We start from the raw sequence: 14,240 nt of genomic DNA, 5'->3' as shown, positions 1-14,240 counted from the left end.
ATTAAAACCATTAAAACATGATGATAACCATTGTATTCTCTTAGTTTAATGTCGTTTCAGTGGTTTATGGTCCTTTTCTTCAATCGCTCGTATACTTATGTATCTGTAGCTAGCTATATTCCTGTTCCACCTTAAATGGTGCAGCATGTAACTCTTGGTCCATTTACGGTGGAGTGTGAAAATTTGAACGAATATCTGACTTCAGCTTTATATCATTGAAAAGTTAGTGGTGGGTGATAATAAATAATTGCCCCCCTCTTTGAAGGCATATGATTTTCTTAATGTAACTAAAGCCCAGCAGTGAGGAGCTGGACTTTCCCCTCCTCTGCTGTCACTGCAGACGGGCAGGGTCGCCTACAGAGCGGCGCTAGGAGCTGTTAATGATGTGATGCTCTTTTGTTTGAGAGCTGTTCCATTTCGTAGGGGAAGATTTCATCCACTAACCCAAACTGGAAAACAAAGGGTGTGGGTGAAGATAAAAAATGAGATTGACCCTTAGTTTTTTTCAGGCTAATAGGTGACAAAACACTCCTCTCCATTGCTTAAGTCGGTTGTCAATAGGATGTTCTTGGGTTTCTTTTTAATGTTACTTTTTGTTCACTTAAAAGAGCCAGAAAGACTTCCAGAGTGCCAAGCCCAGCGGAGTGAGTCATACCCTTCCCGCAACTCGCATCACACGGATCAAAGTAGTGAAGAGAAAAAAGCTTCTTACGTTCGTTTCATTCCTCCCTCCGAGCTGAGCTGACGTGCATGCATCTTGAGGAGCACACTGGGCTCAGGCTTATATAGTCTGCCTATAACACCTTCTTGGGGAGTGTAATGTGAGGGGCTAATGAGAGGGTGATTGAGGGGGTGTTCAGATGTCAGACACTGCTGGAGACGAGCAACGGCGGCTTTTATTAAACCTGCCACATTTTAAGTGCACTGCAGTTTAATAAAGCATGAAGAGTTGTGATGTTTTAAAGGGGAGCTGTGACGTCAGTATCTAGAAATGGATTATAAAGGGCTGAGGAGGCTTTATCCTACATTTTTCTTGCATTTTATTTTTTCCCCTGACGTCATTTTATGATATTTGTGTTAATACAGACATGCATGACTATTACAAACAGGCTGGTGATCTCTGTTCTGATTGGCTGCCCTGTGTTGTGCCTCAAAAAAAACAGTGGAGGCTGAAACACTCCTTATAACTACAGTGTAAGTGACAGTAGTGAAACTGCTGTAAGCTAAACTGACAGGTACGTAAATGTATATTTGTAACATCAAAAATTTGTTGCTCTGTTTATGCAGCTTATCTGGGGAGTGAATTGTTCATTTGAAACTTACAATATTTACAACTATTTTATTTAAAACAAAAGCAATGAAAATTCCTTGATATGGGTCCTTAGACAGAAAATTCATCCATTTGATTGTGGGCAGTATGAATTTACTGTTGAACAAAGAAAACCATTAAGAACAAGGTGCTCCTGATGTTATGGTCATGTTTCCTTTAAAGGGAATTTCACCACTATTCCGTATAGTTAAATCATTAAGACAGAAACAAAGCCATTCAGAGTGGGTTGATTTTTAACTTGTTCCGTTTAGAGAAACTCCGAGTCAGATCTGGTTTTAGGAACCAGACTGGAGATTTCATTGCATCTAAAGAAAGTGTTAACTGCGTCACACAAAATGGTTTCAAATATGCTGCCTGAGGCCTGAGACACTGATTTATGATTGTTCTGAGATATGATTTTAGTCTGAAATATATTCTTCAAAATGCATTTATGTTGAGGGGTAAATGCAGAGTGTTGTAAGACAAAATAGTCCCCAAGGACAATTTATGTTTTCAGACGTACCACAATTTTAGTATATATATATATATATATATATATATATATATATATATATATATATATATATATATATATATATACACACACAGTACTGTGCGAAAGGTTTTTGGCATCTAAGCTAATTTTTAAACAATATTTAGAATAAAGTCATATTCATAATTCAAAGCAACATGAAAACAATAAAAAGTGACAAGAATTTCTTGGGTCCATATTTTTCCTGGACACCTTCACAGCCTCCACAGAGACTCGTTAATATCGTCAATTACATCATGAGCTCAATTTACTGAAGCACTGATTCAAACCAGGAGCTGCTTTTTAACTACATATAATACTGGACTTCCTCGAGGAGAGGCTTGGAAATGGTTAAACAAACAGACTAATATCCAGAAAATCACTATTTATATGCATAAAATAATCATTATTAATTAATATTCTATACTTTTTGTTTATTCAAATAGTAACACTTTTCTCAGTAAATAACACAAACTACACAAATAAATAGATTTTGAAAATGTGTCTTGGGTGCCTAAGACTTTCGCACAGTACTGTATATATATATATATATATATATATATATATATATATATATATATATATATATAAACTTAAGACATGTAGGTTCACTGGTTGCTTGGGATAGTGTTTAAAGTTATTAAAGTCATATTTGCATTGTAGACAGTGGGGCTCCTGGTTCTTATCACCACCACTGTAAAGAAATCTGATTCAGTAGTTTCTCTGTAATGGACTATTTCACATCAAAGCGCTCTGAACGACTGTACTTACATCACAGTTTGGTAAAATTGCCCTTTAAAGAATATTGTGTTCTTTTCTTTTATATGCATTTTTACAGACTCTGTCATGTCTGTCTATACTGTATATACAGTATATCCTGATTTGGTTGGAAATAAGTTAACACGTTCTCTACAGGGCTTGAATATGGCATTTTTCTGCATATTTTAGCAAATAATTCTTTTACATTTATTTGCTGAGGTTAACATATTGGAATATAAAATGTGCCATAACTTAGAAGTGGGCAATTTGCCAAGATTATAATATTGTGACACTTCATTTTTCAGACATGTGATCAGTTGGACCAGAAAAAAAAGCCAAAATAGTGCTCCATTTTACAAAGTACTATCAGAAACTGCAAATACAATGATTTGAATTTAATGTTTGGTGCACTGCGTTGCACTGAATCCAGTTAAATGGGACTAATTTTGCTCTCTTAATGAAACATGCAGTTGGTCAGTGTTCTACATGGACTGACAACATATATATGTGTGTGTGTGTGTGTGTGTGTGTGTGTGTATATGATACATTCAGAAATGCATATTGTATCGCATTGTGACGTAATTTATCACAATAATGATATATATCATCATATTGCCCAGCCCTACCATAACTTTTGCATAGGCCACATTTTTACATGTTTTTTACATACATATTAACACATGTATTACATGATGTCAATACACTGATCCAACCCCTCCAACATGAAACTGATATCATTGTATTTACATCATAGATTTTATTAAGCTCAGAATATTTGAATCTAGTAAACAGAGTACACTGCTTTTTCAGTATACATCCATTCTACCATGAAGCCAAAGGCTGGTGTAGCCTGTATTCACAATGGAACAAGTGGACATACTATATGATCCCAGACCTTAATTCATTCCAGGCCTTAATTCATAATTCATGCTGCATGTTGACCCAACTTTTTTGATCACTCTAGCAGCCGGACTTTGGTCAATCCTTTTGTGTCAACCATAAACACTCACCTAATGTATTTTGAATGGCAGCAGTGTTGATGAGAAGAACCCTTGTTCAGCGCAGCTCTGTGTCTAGTTGCGAGCCTGTGGTTGCAGTGTGTGTTCTGACACTGTCGCCATAGCTACATGTTGTCTGGAGCGGAACCCGAGATCCACTTGAGTCTCGAGAGCGGTGGCTGAGAGGGAGAGAAGGTAATTAAAAATAAATTAGCTGCCATATCCCGGTTCAGTGTTGGAACAGCACAATAAAGCCACATCCTACAGCTGCTTCATCTGTTTCTCTTTCTTAGTCCTTTGCTGTGCACTGCGCATCACAGCCTGATATTCTGGGGGCCGCACTTTACGAAATGCTTGAGAAAGCTGGTTGCAAAGTTAATGTTAGAGGCCTCGAAAACTGAACACCTATCAGCCAGTATAGCTTAAATTTTTCAAACCTCGTGCATTATTTCAGTTCAGAATCTTCTTTTTTATTATAATTAATAGTTTGTGATTCTTGGTAGCCAGCGTGGCTACAGATGGCAGAGTATATGCTTGGAATGAATGACGACATCTTTGCGTTTTATATTAGAAAGTATGAATGCATGATAATATAAGATATTTTTTATCAGCAGATCATTGTTTAAAAAAGCATCTGCATCAGACAGATGTTTAAACTTAACCAGTCTTAACCAATATGATGACGGGTTTGTTGTACCGGATGCAGAAAAGCTAGTTAATGCTTTTATTACTTCAAGGCCTGATTACTGTAATGCCCTGCTGTCTGGATGTCCCAGCAAAAGCCTCAACAAGCTTCAGCTGGTCCAGAACAGTGCAGCCAGGGTCTCACAAGAACCAGAAGGTTTGACCACATCAGCCCAGTTTTATCAGCCCTGCACTGGTTACCAGTTAAATTTCACATTGATTATAAAATCCTATTGCTGACCTATAAAGCTCTAAACGGACTCGCCCCTCAGCACCTGAGTGAACTTCTCTCCTACTGTGAACCATCACGCCTACTTAGATCACAAGGTGCTGCTCACTACTGGTACCTAGAATTAATAAAGCTATATCAGGGGGGAGAGCTTTCTCATACAAAGCCCCCCAGCTCTGGAATAATCTTCCTGTTAATGTTCGAGACTCAGACACAGCCTCAGTTTTTAAGTCTAGGCCAAAAACTTACTTATACAGTCAAGCCTTTGGTGACTAGTCTTCTCTGTCAGATCTAGACCTGCTGGAGTCTCTGCTGCTCTGTTATACTGTAATCTGTGGTCAGCCACTCTTTACAGAACTGACTCTGTGTTTTTCTTTCCTGTGCATCTGATGCTGCTGCTTCTTCTGCCTTGATCAGTTGCCACTGCCTGCCAGCCTTCTGGACCGGCTTGACCACCATTGAGCCTCTTGCTTTACAACGCTGTTCAGCACCCCCCTCAGATGCTGCTCCCGCTGCTGCTAATCATAAACTAATCTAATTAACCGCTGCCCACCTGTTTTTCCTGCTTTGTCCTGTAATACTTTATACTAATTATGTTTGCTGTCCAGTGTCGACCAGGGGAGGATGGGTTCCCCTTCTGAGTCTTGGTTCCTCTCAAGGTTTCTTCCTCTTTTAGGGAGTTTTTCCTTGCCACTGTTGCCACTGGCGACGCTCATGGGGGCTCGAACCCGGACAGCTCATCTGCTGCTGCACAGTTTGTGTTGGTCATCCTCTAGTCCTTCATCAGTGGTCACAGGATGCTGCCCACAGGACGCTGTTGGCTGGATATTTGTGGTTGGTGGACTATTCTCAGTCCAGCAGTGACACTGCGGTGTTTAAAAACTCCAGTAGCACTGCTGTGTCTGATCCACTCATACCAGCACAACACACACTAACACACCACCACCACGTCAGTGTTGCTGCAGTGCTGAGAATGACCCACCACCCAAATAGTACCTGCTCTGTGAGGGTCCATGGGGGTCCTGACCACTGAAGAATGGGGTAACAGAGTATCAGAGAAACAGATGGACTACAGTCTGTAACTGTAGAACTACAGAGTGCAGCTATACAGTCAGTGGAGCTGATAAAGTGGACAGTGAGCATAGAAACGAGGAGGTGGTCAGAATGAAGTGGCTGGTAAGTGTATATCCAGTTTTTTGGGCTGGACAATCGTGAAGTCATATTTCCAGTTCATGCTCTAAAATAAGTAACTTTATTAACTTTGCCATTTCAATGCAAAAATGCAAAAGGCCATGCAGCGCGGGGTTCGTCTGCTCGGGGCTACTGTAAAAACATTGTGGCACAACATGCTGAGGAGCATGGCCACTTCCTATTTCCCCCGTTATCTCAAAAACGGGATTGCAAAATAAAATTTTGTAAAATAAAATAACTTTTTTATTACAGAACTGCAGAATCAATGATTTTATTTTAGTGATTTATTGTTTGCTCTGATCTGAATGACACCTGTCCAGTTCCTGATAGAAAGAGAGGAACCCCCAGAACCCTATTCATTTTATTTGTACATCCCGTATAAATAAAATTAATGCATGGGAACAAGATCCTAATGCGTGGACGTGATTTAGTAAGAACGAAATAATTAAGGTGTGGCCACAAAATCATGCCTTTTAAGCTGTGGTGAAGGCTTAATTATCCTGCGGCTGCACCTTACTAAGTCGTGACCATGCATTAGGATCTCGTTCCCATGCCTTATTAAGTTGTGGCCATGCATTAGGATCTCGTTCCCACGCCTTATTGAGTCATGGCCATGACTTAATTATCCTGTTCCCATGCCGTACTAAGTTGTGGCCATGCATTAGAATCGCGTTCCCACACCTTAGTAAGTCATGGCCATGATTTAATGATCTCATCCCCATGCCTTACTAAGTTGTGGCCATGCATTAGGATCTCGTTCCCATGCCTCATTAAGTTGTGGCCATGCATTAGGATCTCGTTCCCACGCCTTATTGAGTCGTGGCCATGACTTAATTATCTTGTTCCCATGCTGTACTAAGTTGTTGCCATGCATTAGAATTGCGTTCCCACGCTTTAGTAAGTCATGGCCATGATTTAATTATCTCGCCCCCATGCCTTACTAAGTTGTGGCCATGCGTTAGGAACTCGTTCCCATGCTTTACTAAGTTGTGGCCATGCATTACATTTATTTGTACAGGACGTCACCAGCAGGGCTCCGTAAGAACAACTGCTGCCTTATATCCCCCAGAGTCTGGCACTGAACCCTGCTCCGAGTCTCCTCTCAGCCGGACTCCGCGGCGCTGGTGCTGGACACTCGGACACTGAAGAACGAACATGAATGAATAAAAAAGACACCGGCTACTTTGAACCATCCGCCGGAGCAGCGCTGACGTCAGCGCCGCTGAATGGAGGGACACAGCGCTGAATAATTGATTTCTCTCTGATCACATGGCAGAGCCGGTGAATTATTCACCGCCGTCTCCGCGCTGTGCCCCGCTCTCTCTCCCAGCTCGCCCTGACTGGACCGTGTCTGCTGGGGATGGAGCTCTGCTGACCACCGGCTCCTCCGCGGGTAAGTTCTGCCTCCCTGCCTCTCTGACTCGACATGTTGTCCTGCTCCGTCGCTGTGGACGAGCAGCTCCTGTCAGGCTCCAGTCAAAACAAGCTCCCAAGTTAGAAACGGCGAAAAGACGCGTTTCCCACCCGTTTAACAGCTCGCTCGCTTCAGGGCGCCGCGCGTAACCGCCTACCTGCTCTTCCACAACTCCCGGAGGACTCGGAGTCCCGTCTTTATGAATATTTCATTCAGCCAAATCCTCATTTCTCCACAGCGTCGCTATGGGAGGCCGCTCGCGCCAGATGGAGGAGAAAAAACGGCTGTGTTCTGGCAGCATGCCAAAATTTGGACTTAGTAGCTTGACGTGATGACTTATTTTCTTGAAACATTGACTTAATATTTCAAATTTATGACGTATTTTCTTAAAATATTGACTTAGCATCTCTGATTGATGGCTTATTTTCTTGAAATATTGATTTAGTATTTTGAAATAATAATTGATTTTCTTTAAATATCGACTTAGTATTTCAAAATGATGACTTATTTTTTCAAAAATTGATTTAGTATCTTGAAATCATGATTGGTTTTCTTGAAATATTGACTTTGTATCTCAAAATGATGACTTATTTTCTGAAAATATTGATTTATTATTTCAAAATGATTACTTGTTTTTTTTTTAATATTGATTTAGTATTTAAAAATGATGACTTTTCCTGAAATACTGACATAGTATGTCGAATTTATGACTTATTTTCTCAAAACATTGATTTAGTTTCCTGAAATGATGACCTGTTATCTTGAAATATTTACTCAATATATCAAAATTAAAATAACTGATTTTCTTCAAATACTGACTATCTCGCAAGAATGACTTACTTTTTTGAAATATTAAGTATCTTGAAATAATGACTTCTTCTGCTGAGATTTTAAGCATCAAGATGAAATTCTGGCGTATTGAAATAATGAGTTTCGAGAGTAATTGGGATAACAAGTCATTGACATTGCCAGCTACATTCTGAGAAAATTATTTTGACATAAATCAACAATTCAAAAAATAAGTCATTATTTTGACATACTAAGTAAATCATTTAAAAGTAGTAGTTGATTTTTTTCGCTCCTCCTGCTGGCAGGAACGAGATTCCATGCATTACAGATGTACAACTCACACAGACTTCTGGGAAACTGAGTTCTTTAAGAAATACAACTACTTATTTATATAAATTGTGTGATTGCTGGATTAAAAAATGAACTGGCTTTATTTTACTGCGATTACAGGAGTTGTTTGGTTGTTGAGCTGTGATAGATTTGAAATGGGCGACATGGAAAGTACGGAAAAGTTTCATTTTGAATGATTTATTCCGGCTTATTTCTTTGTGGGAGAATTACTCGTCTTACTTGACACTGCTTTCAATTTCACTAAATTAAAGATGTTGCAAACTTAAGGTCAGGAATCTGTCACCTGGACATCAGATCAGGTGGGTGGCGCTTAGTGCACAGTTGCTAAGGTGTAGATGGAGATCTGGGTGTGTCTGTGTCTGAATATTTCTGAAGATGTGTCTGTCATTATATTCGGTGTACCAGGTGTTAGAATATATGTCATTTTCTCCATTAAGATCTGCGCAAATATGAATATTTCAGACCTAGAAAGTACTGAGCAGTGAGTAGAACTGAGAATGATTAAGAGTGGTACCTTCAGCCCTCACACCATTTCATAACGTAGACTGTAGTTTGCTGCTGTCAGGAGAACAATATTCGCTGTCATTGACCGACACAGAGCATTCAGGCCTGGATCCACTCCAGTTTACCCATCAGCGTTAGCTCTGTGATCTAATTTTCCAGGAGAGCAGCGCGGAGGCCGACCACAGCTCTGTTTCAGTAGCGTCCTGCTGAGATGTGCTCTAGGGATGGGCGATGGCTCTGCTGTTCTTTTCAGTCCACTGCTGAGTAATATAGGCGCTATTATCCCGGTTGCTGTACTCATACTGAAGCAAGTCTTTTGCACACATGAAAAGTGTAAATATTTCTGATTACAGTGCAAATTGGAAAATGCAGATGTGCTTATTTGATATATGTGAACATCTGCATTAGTATTAACTAAACTGTCCAGTCTAGGCCTGTATGTGCCTATTCACTGATCTGATCCAGTCATTTAAAGGTGCAGTGTGTGAGATTTAGAGGGATCTATTAGCAGAAATGAAGTATAGTGAACAAAACCATGTTTTCATTAGAGTATAATCACCTGTAACTACGAATCGTTGTATTTTTGCTAGCCCTTCATATCTACTTACGGGGCAGGTCCAGAGAAGTTGTAGAGAGGAGAATTACCGCCTTGTAATGTCTTCCAGGTTGCTCAAACACTAGAGGGCGCTCCCGAGCGAGTCCAGAATGAATGAATTAATATGGAGCATTTGAGCAAAATAGTTTATAAATGCTTAAAATTTTAATTTAAAAGAATACATTCATTTTTTTTAACATAGAACAACATTTTCACACCGCTTAGTTTAAAATGGTGCCTCATGTACGTCGATGAGGTCTGTGAGTGCAAACAGCCAATGAGCTGCTCCACTTGTCATCCCATCAGCTCTCAGTAGCAGTAATACCAGCGTCCTGCTGCTCAAAACCCATTTGCTGTAGAAGAAAGGAAACATAGAGGTGATTTTGCTTTGCTTTTTTTTAGTTAAATACATGCTGCTACTTTCTGAAATTAAAGGAAAGTGATTAGAACCTATTCTAACTTTTAGTTTTTAGCTGTTGAGCTCCATATACTCCAGAGGACAATCACAGAGAGCAGAAGAATCAGCGGTTGCTACCGGTGCTGGCTAACTGTTTTGTGTTGTGAAATTTGAGAACCCCAAAATTCTGGCAAATGGAGGATCAGACTTAATATTAAACACAATAAAAAGCAAAAGAAGGTGAATCCTCATTGTCAAAGAAGCAAAAAACATGAAGAAGTGAAACAAAATCAGGGCAGGCAATGGCAGAAAACCTGATGGCCACTGTAGGTTCTACTGCACGCTTGGAAAGGGAGGGGTGAAGGAGGGGGATTCTGCAATCTTACACATTGCACCTTTAACAAACCTGTACTGAAACAGCACATTCTGTGATGTTGTTAGCTGTGTATTTCTTCCTGATGTGTAATGTGTTTGAGCAGGTTTGTAGGCTTGTATAATGTGACATATGCTAGGAGAAATTAATTTAATAAATCCTGTGCAAACACAAAAATCACAGTCGCGCTTGTCCAATAGACCTTCACGTCTGCATACGTCATATATTTTGTCCCATATCACCTACTCAGCATCTTTGTGTGAGCTGTAATGCACGTTAAATTCTAGTGTTTGTAGTATTTGTAGTCCATCAGGTAAGAAGTACAATAGAAAAGAAATCCAGATGTTTGTAAGGTAAAGCTGTTTAGATTGGGGCTGTAATGTCATATTACAATCCCAATTCCAGTGAAGTTGGGACGCTGTGTAAAACATAAATAAAAACAGAATACGATGATTTGCAAATCCTTTTCAACCTATATTCAATTGATTACACTACAAAGACAAGATATTTAATGTTCAAACGGATAAACTTTAATGTTTTTTGCAAATATTTACTCATTTTGAATTTGATACCTGCAACAAAGAAGTTGGGACAGGGGTAAGAAAAGACTGGGAAAGTTGAGGAATGCTCAAAAAACGCCTGTTTGGAACATTCCACAGGTGAACAGGTTAATTGGAAACAGCTGAGTGTCATGATTGGGTATAAAGGGAGCGTCCCTGAAAGGCTCAGTCGTTCACAGGCAAGGACGGGGCGAGGTTCACCACTTTGTGAACAACTGCGTGAGTAAATAATCCAACAGTTTAAGAACAACGTTTCTCAACATGCAGTTGCAAGGAATTTAGGGATTTCATCATCTACAGTCCATGATATCATCAAAAGATTCAGAGAATCTGGAGAAATCTCTGCAAGTAAGCAGCAAATTGTTTTTGGAAATCATGGACGTCGTGTCCTCCGGGCCAATAAGGAGAAGGACTGTCCGGATTGTTATCAAAACCACTGTCAGTGAACTCGTTCGTCGCTCCATCTACAAGTGCAAGTTAAAACTCTGCCATGCAAAGCGAAAGCCATATATCAACAACACCCAGAAACACCGCCAGCTTCTCTGGGCCCGAGCTCATCTGAGATGGACTGACGCAAAGTGGAAAAGTGTCCTGTGGTCTGACGAGTCCACATTTCACACTGTTTTTGGAAATCATGAACGTCGTGTCCTCTGGGCCAAAGAGGAAAAGGACTGTCTGGATTGTTATCAGCGCAAAGTTCAAAAGCCAGCATCTCTGATGGTGTGGGGGTGTGTTAGTGCCCATGGCAGGGGTAACTTGCACATCTGTGAAGGCCCCATTAATGCTGAAAGGTACATACAGGTTTTGGAGCAACATCTGCTGCCATCCAACGTCTTTTTCAGGGACGTCCTGCTTATTTTTTTTTTATTTTAATCTTGTAACTTTTGCAGCACCAGTGCTACCTGCCCAAAAATTTGCGCACAGTCCTGTTTTAGACGCTCAAATTGAAGAGCCTTTTTTCCTGAAGACTGAATTTCCATTGATTTATTATATGGACAATGTTAAAGCTGCAAAAATGTCTCATTTAGAATAAGCTGTTTTTTGTGATGTCACAAAACCAAGGCATACATATTTATCTACACATATACACCGGCTAATCATGCACCGGTTTTGCTTCACCCTTTCAATCTGAAGTTACTAGGAGTGTTTCAGCTCTGAGCTGCTTTTTGAACAAAGTACAATAGAAGACAGGTGATCCGAATAGAGGTCATTTATATACAGTATGTTAGTCTTAAAGGCACAGTAACACAAACGACCTGTTTGGTTTAAGGGATGAAGAGAAGTTGCAAAATAGTCCATATATAGGATTGTTTTGGAATATAAAACCATGTGGACCTGAGTGTAGGACATGGTCTTTTTAGTGAAGTTTCAAAGCACAGATTGCTAAAGGAGCGGTCAGTATTATCTAATATGAAAAAAAATATCATGCTGTCTCATGCTTTAGAAATGACGAGTATTAAATGATTAGAACAGCTATTATTAGACCTATCACTGTCTACCTGCATAATGCCTGGTTATACATTTATTAGCTGCACTGATCACATTTTTTCAGCACCAGCTTCATTAAAACGAATGTATTAAATCTACTGGCAGCGATATTTTGGTCTAAGGATTGATTCTCCTACAGAAACGTCAGGACACTTCAGTATCGATCCACCCATCCCTAACGTGCACTGTCCTTCAGCAAAGCCCACATAATGTCTAAAGCATCAATCTCTCTCAGCATGTTCCTCAAGCCGCATGCTTTCTCTTCTTGCACTTGGCAAGCACCAAAAGCACTATCCTTCAGTCCAAACCTGCCATTTTGTATCTCTCATAAGTAAGTAAGGCGGCTGAAATTGCACACAAACAGGGATAGATTGCACATAAACATAGTGGCCAAGGTTTGCGCTCTGGCTCTCCTCTGCTCTGCCGTCCACTCTCCTGCTGAGAAATGGCCTGAAGGTGGTGCGGTGAAGCCTGTTGCTTTAGATTTACCTCCTCCACACTACCTGATGGATAGTCCATCCTTCAGCCCACCCTGTCTCGCTGGCCCCCAGCTGTGACGTCAATGCTTTGTCTGCACATAAAGAGCAAATGCAATCAAATGTGCCTCATCAGTCAAGGTCCACTGAATGAATCATCTCCACAAAACAGCCAATATGAGCTGACGTCAGTATGTACAGCAGTACCTGGTGTTTCGTATCGGACTTTTCCTAGTCATTTTAAATGATTTGCTCTTTAAAGTATTGTTGCTGATAAAACCAGAGCCTTTATTTTCAGTTTATACCAAAGAGAAGGCCCATAAAACCTTGTTACATTAAAGAAGGCTTTTTTGCCTATGTTGGACATACACTTTACACTGTTAGAATTGAAGGTTCTCTGCAGGTACAATTTTCATTCATTAAGGTACAAACAGTGTAAGTATTCCCTCAAAGGTTCTACAGTGGTTTTAAGGTCTGATTGTGAACCATAAATACATTTTTTCCAGGTGAAAAGTTGGTATTTGTACCTTTTCATAACCAAATGTTTTAGAACAGAACAGCGTAATAAAAGCCTGGAGGCGAGGCGGGGTGTGTGGAGTCAGTACAACTTAGAACATATAATTTCAGTGGATTATGGTGCAGTTATGTTCTCTGACTAAAGGCACCGAGATGGACCCTTGAAGGTCCCACCCCGGTGACAAGAAGTACCTTACTACCTTTATTTGAGAGTGCAGTTAAGATTCTATATACGAAACATAATTCTGTGTCTTGTAACAATGAACCCTTTTTATTTCTATATAGAAGAATTCTTAAAAAGGTTTTGTGGTACAACAGGCTTGCCTTCATACATTAGATCCATTTAACCAGACAAATAACTGATGTAATGCATTCAGATGGCTCTTTCAGTTGTCACGGTTCAATATTTAACTATTAGCTTTACTGAAGAACCCTTGAGGAACCACTTGTTGAACAATGACGTCTATATTCACATATATACACATACTCCAGCTTTTGATGTCCAGGACTTTCCCCTGTGTTCCTAAAAATAAAGGTACCTAAATGGCTCTAGACTTGGACATATGGACTGATTGTTCTAGGATTATATGACAGAGCCTTTAGCTGATGTGAAAGGTCTGGAAAACATCTGCAGAAAGGATGTTTGAGGAAGCAAAAGTTTTTGGACCTTTATTTTTAAGAGTGTATTCGTGAATGGTGAATCTTCTGTAACGAGCTTGAAATCGTAACAATAGAAGAACCCTTTTGGTGCTGTATAGAACCCTTTTCAAAATATACCATATACCACATAAACATATACAGCACATTCTCACATCAATCTGAAGAACCCTTTCACGATGCAAAGAACAAGGGTTCTTTGAGTGTTCATGATTCTATATCGAACCATTTTCTTTACTAATGAACCCTTAAAGAACCATCTTTTTTAGCGATGTAGGGGTGGGCGCTATGATGATACTTTATCATTGTCTTGATAAAATATGTGTCAGTATGCTTTTCTGAGCTTATGTTGGATGTTGCTAGTGCTTAAGACCACCGACCAACTATTTCTTGCTTTACGAGCAGGATAAGGCCTGTA

At 39.9% G+C, this 14,240-nt stretch overlaps 1 protein-coding gene across 1 annotated transcript in view; it reads left to right on the top strand.

Moving 5' to 3' along the window:
- The first annotated feature begins 6,969 nt into the window (after nucleotides 1–6,969).
- Nucleotides 6,970–14,240, top strand: part of slc7a14b (solute carrier family 7 member 14b) — a 30,519-nt gene continuing 23,248 nt past the window's right edge. The window contains exon 1 of the mRNA XM_017719227.2: nucleotides 6,970–7,095. The gene's annotated coding sequence lies outside the window, so the exon portion shown is untranslated. The remainder of the gene's footprint in view (nucleotides 7,096–14,240) is intronic.

This window comes from Pygocentrus nattereri, chromosome 24 (assembly GCF_015220715.1).
Source record: "Pygocentrus nattereri isolate fPygNat1 chromosome 24, fPygNat1.pri, whole genome shotgun sequence".
Taxonomy (NCBI): Eukaryota; Metazoa; Chordata; class Actinopteri; order Characiformes; family Serrasalmidae; genus Pygocentrus; species Pygocentrus nattereri.
The sequence above is the reverse complement of the archived record's forward strand: the minus strand, read 5'-3'. Positions and strand labels throughout refer to the sequence as shown.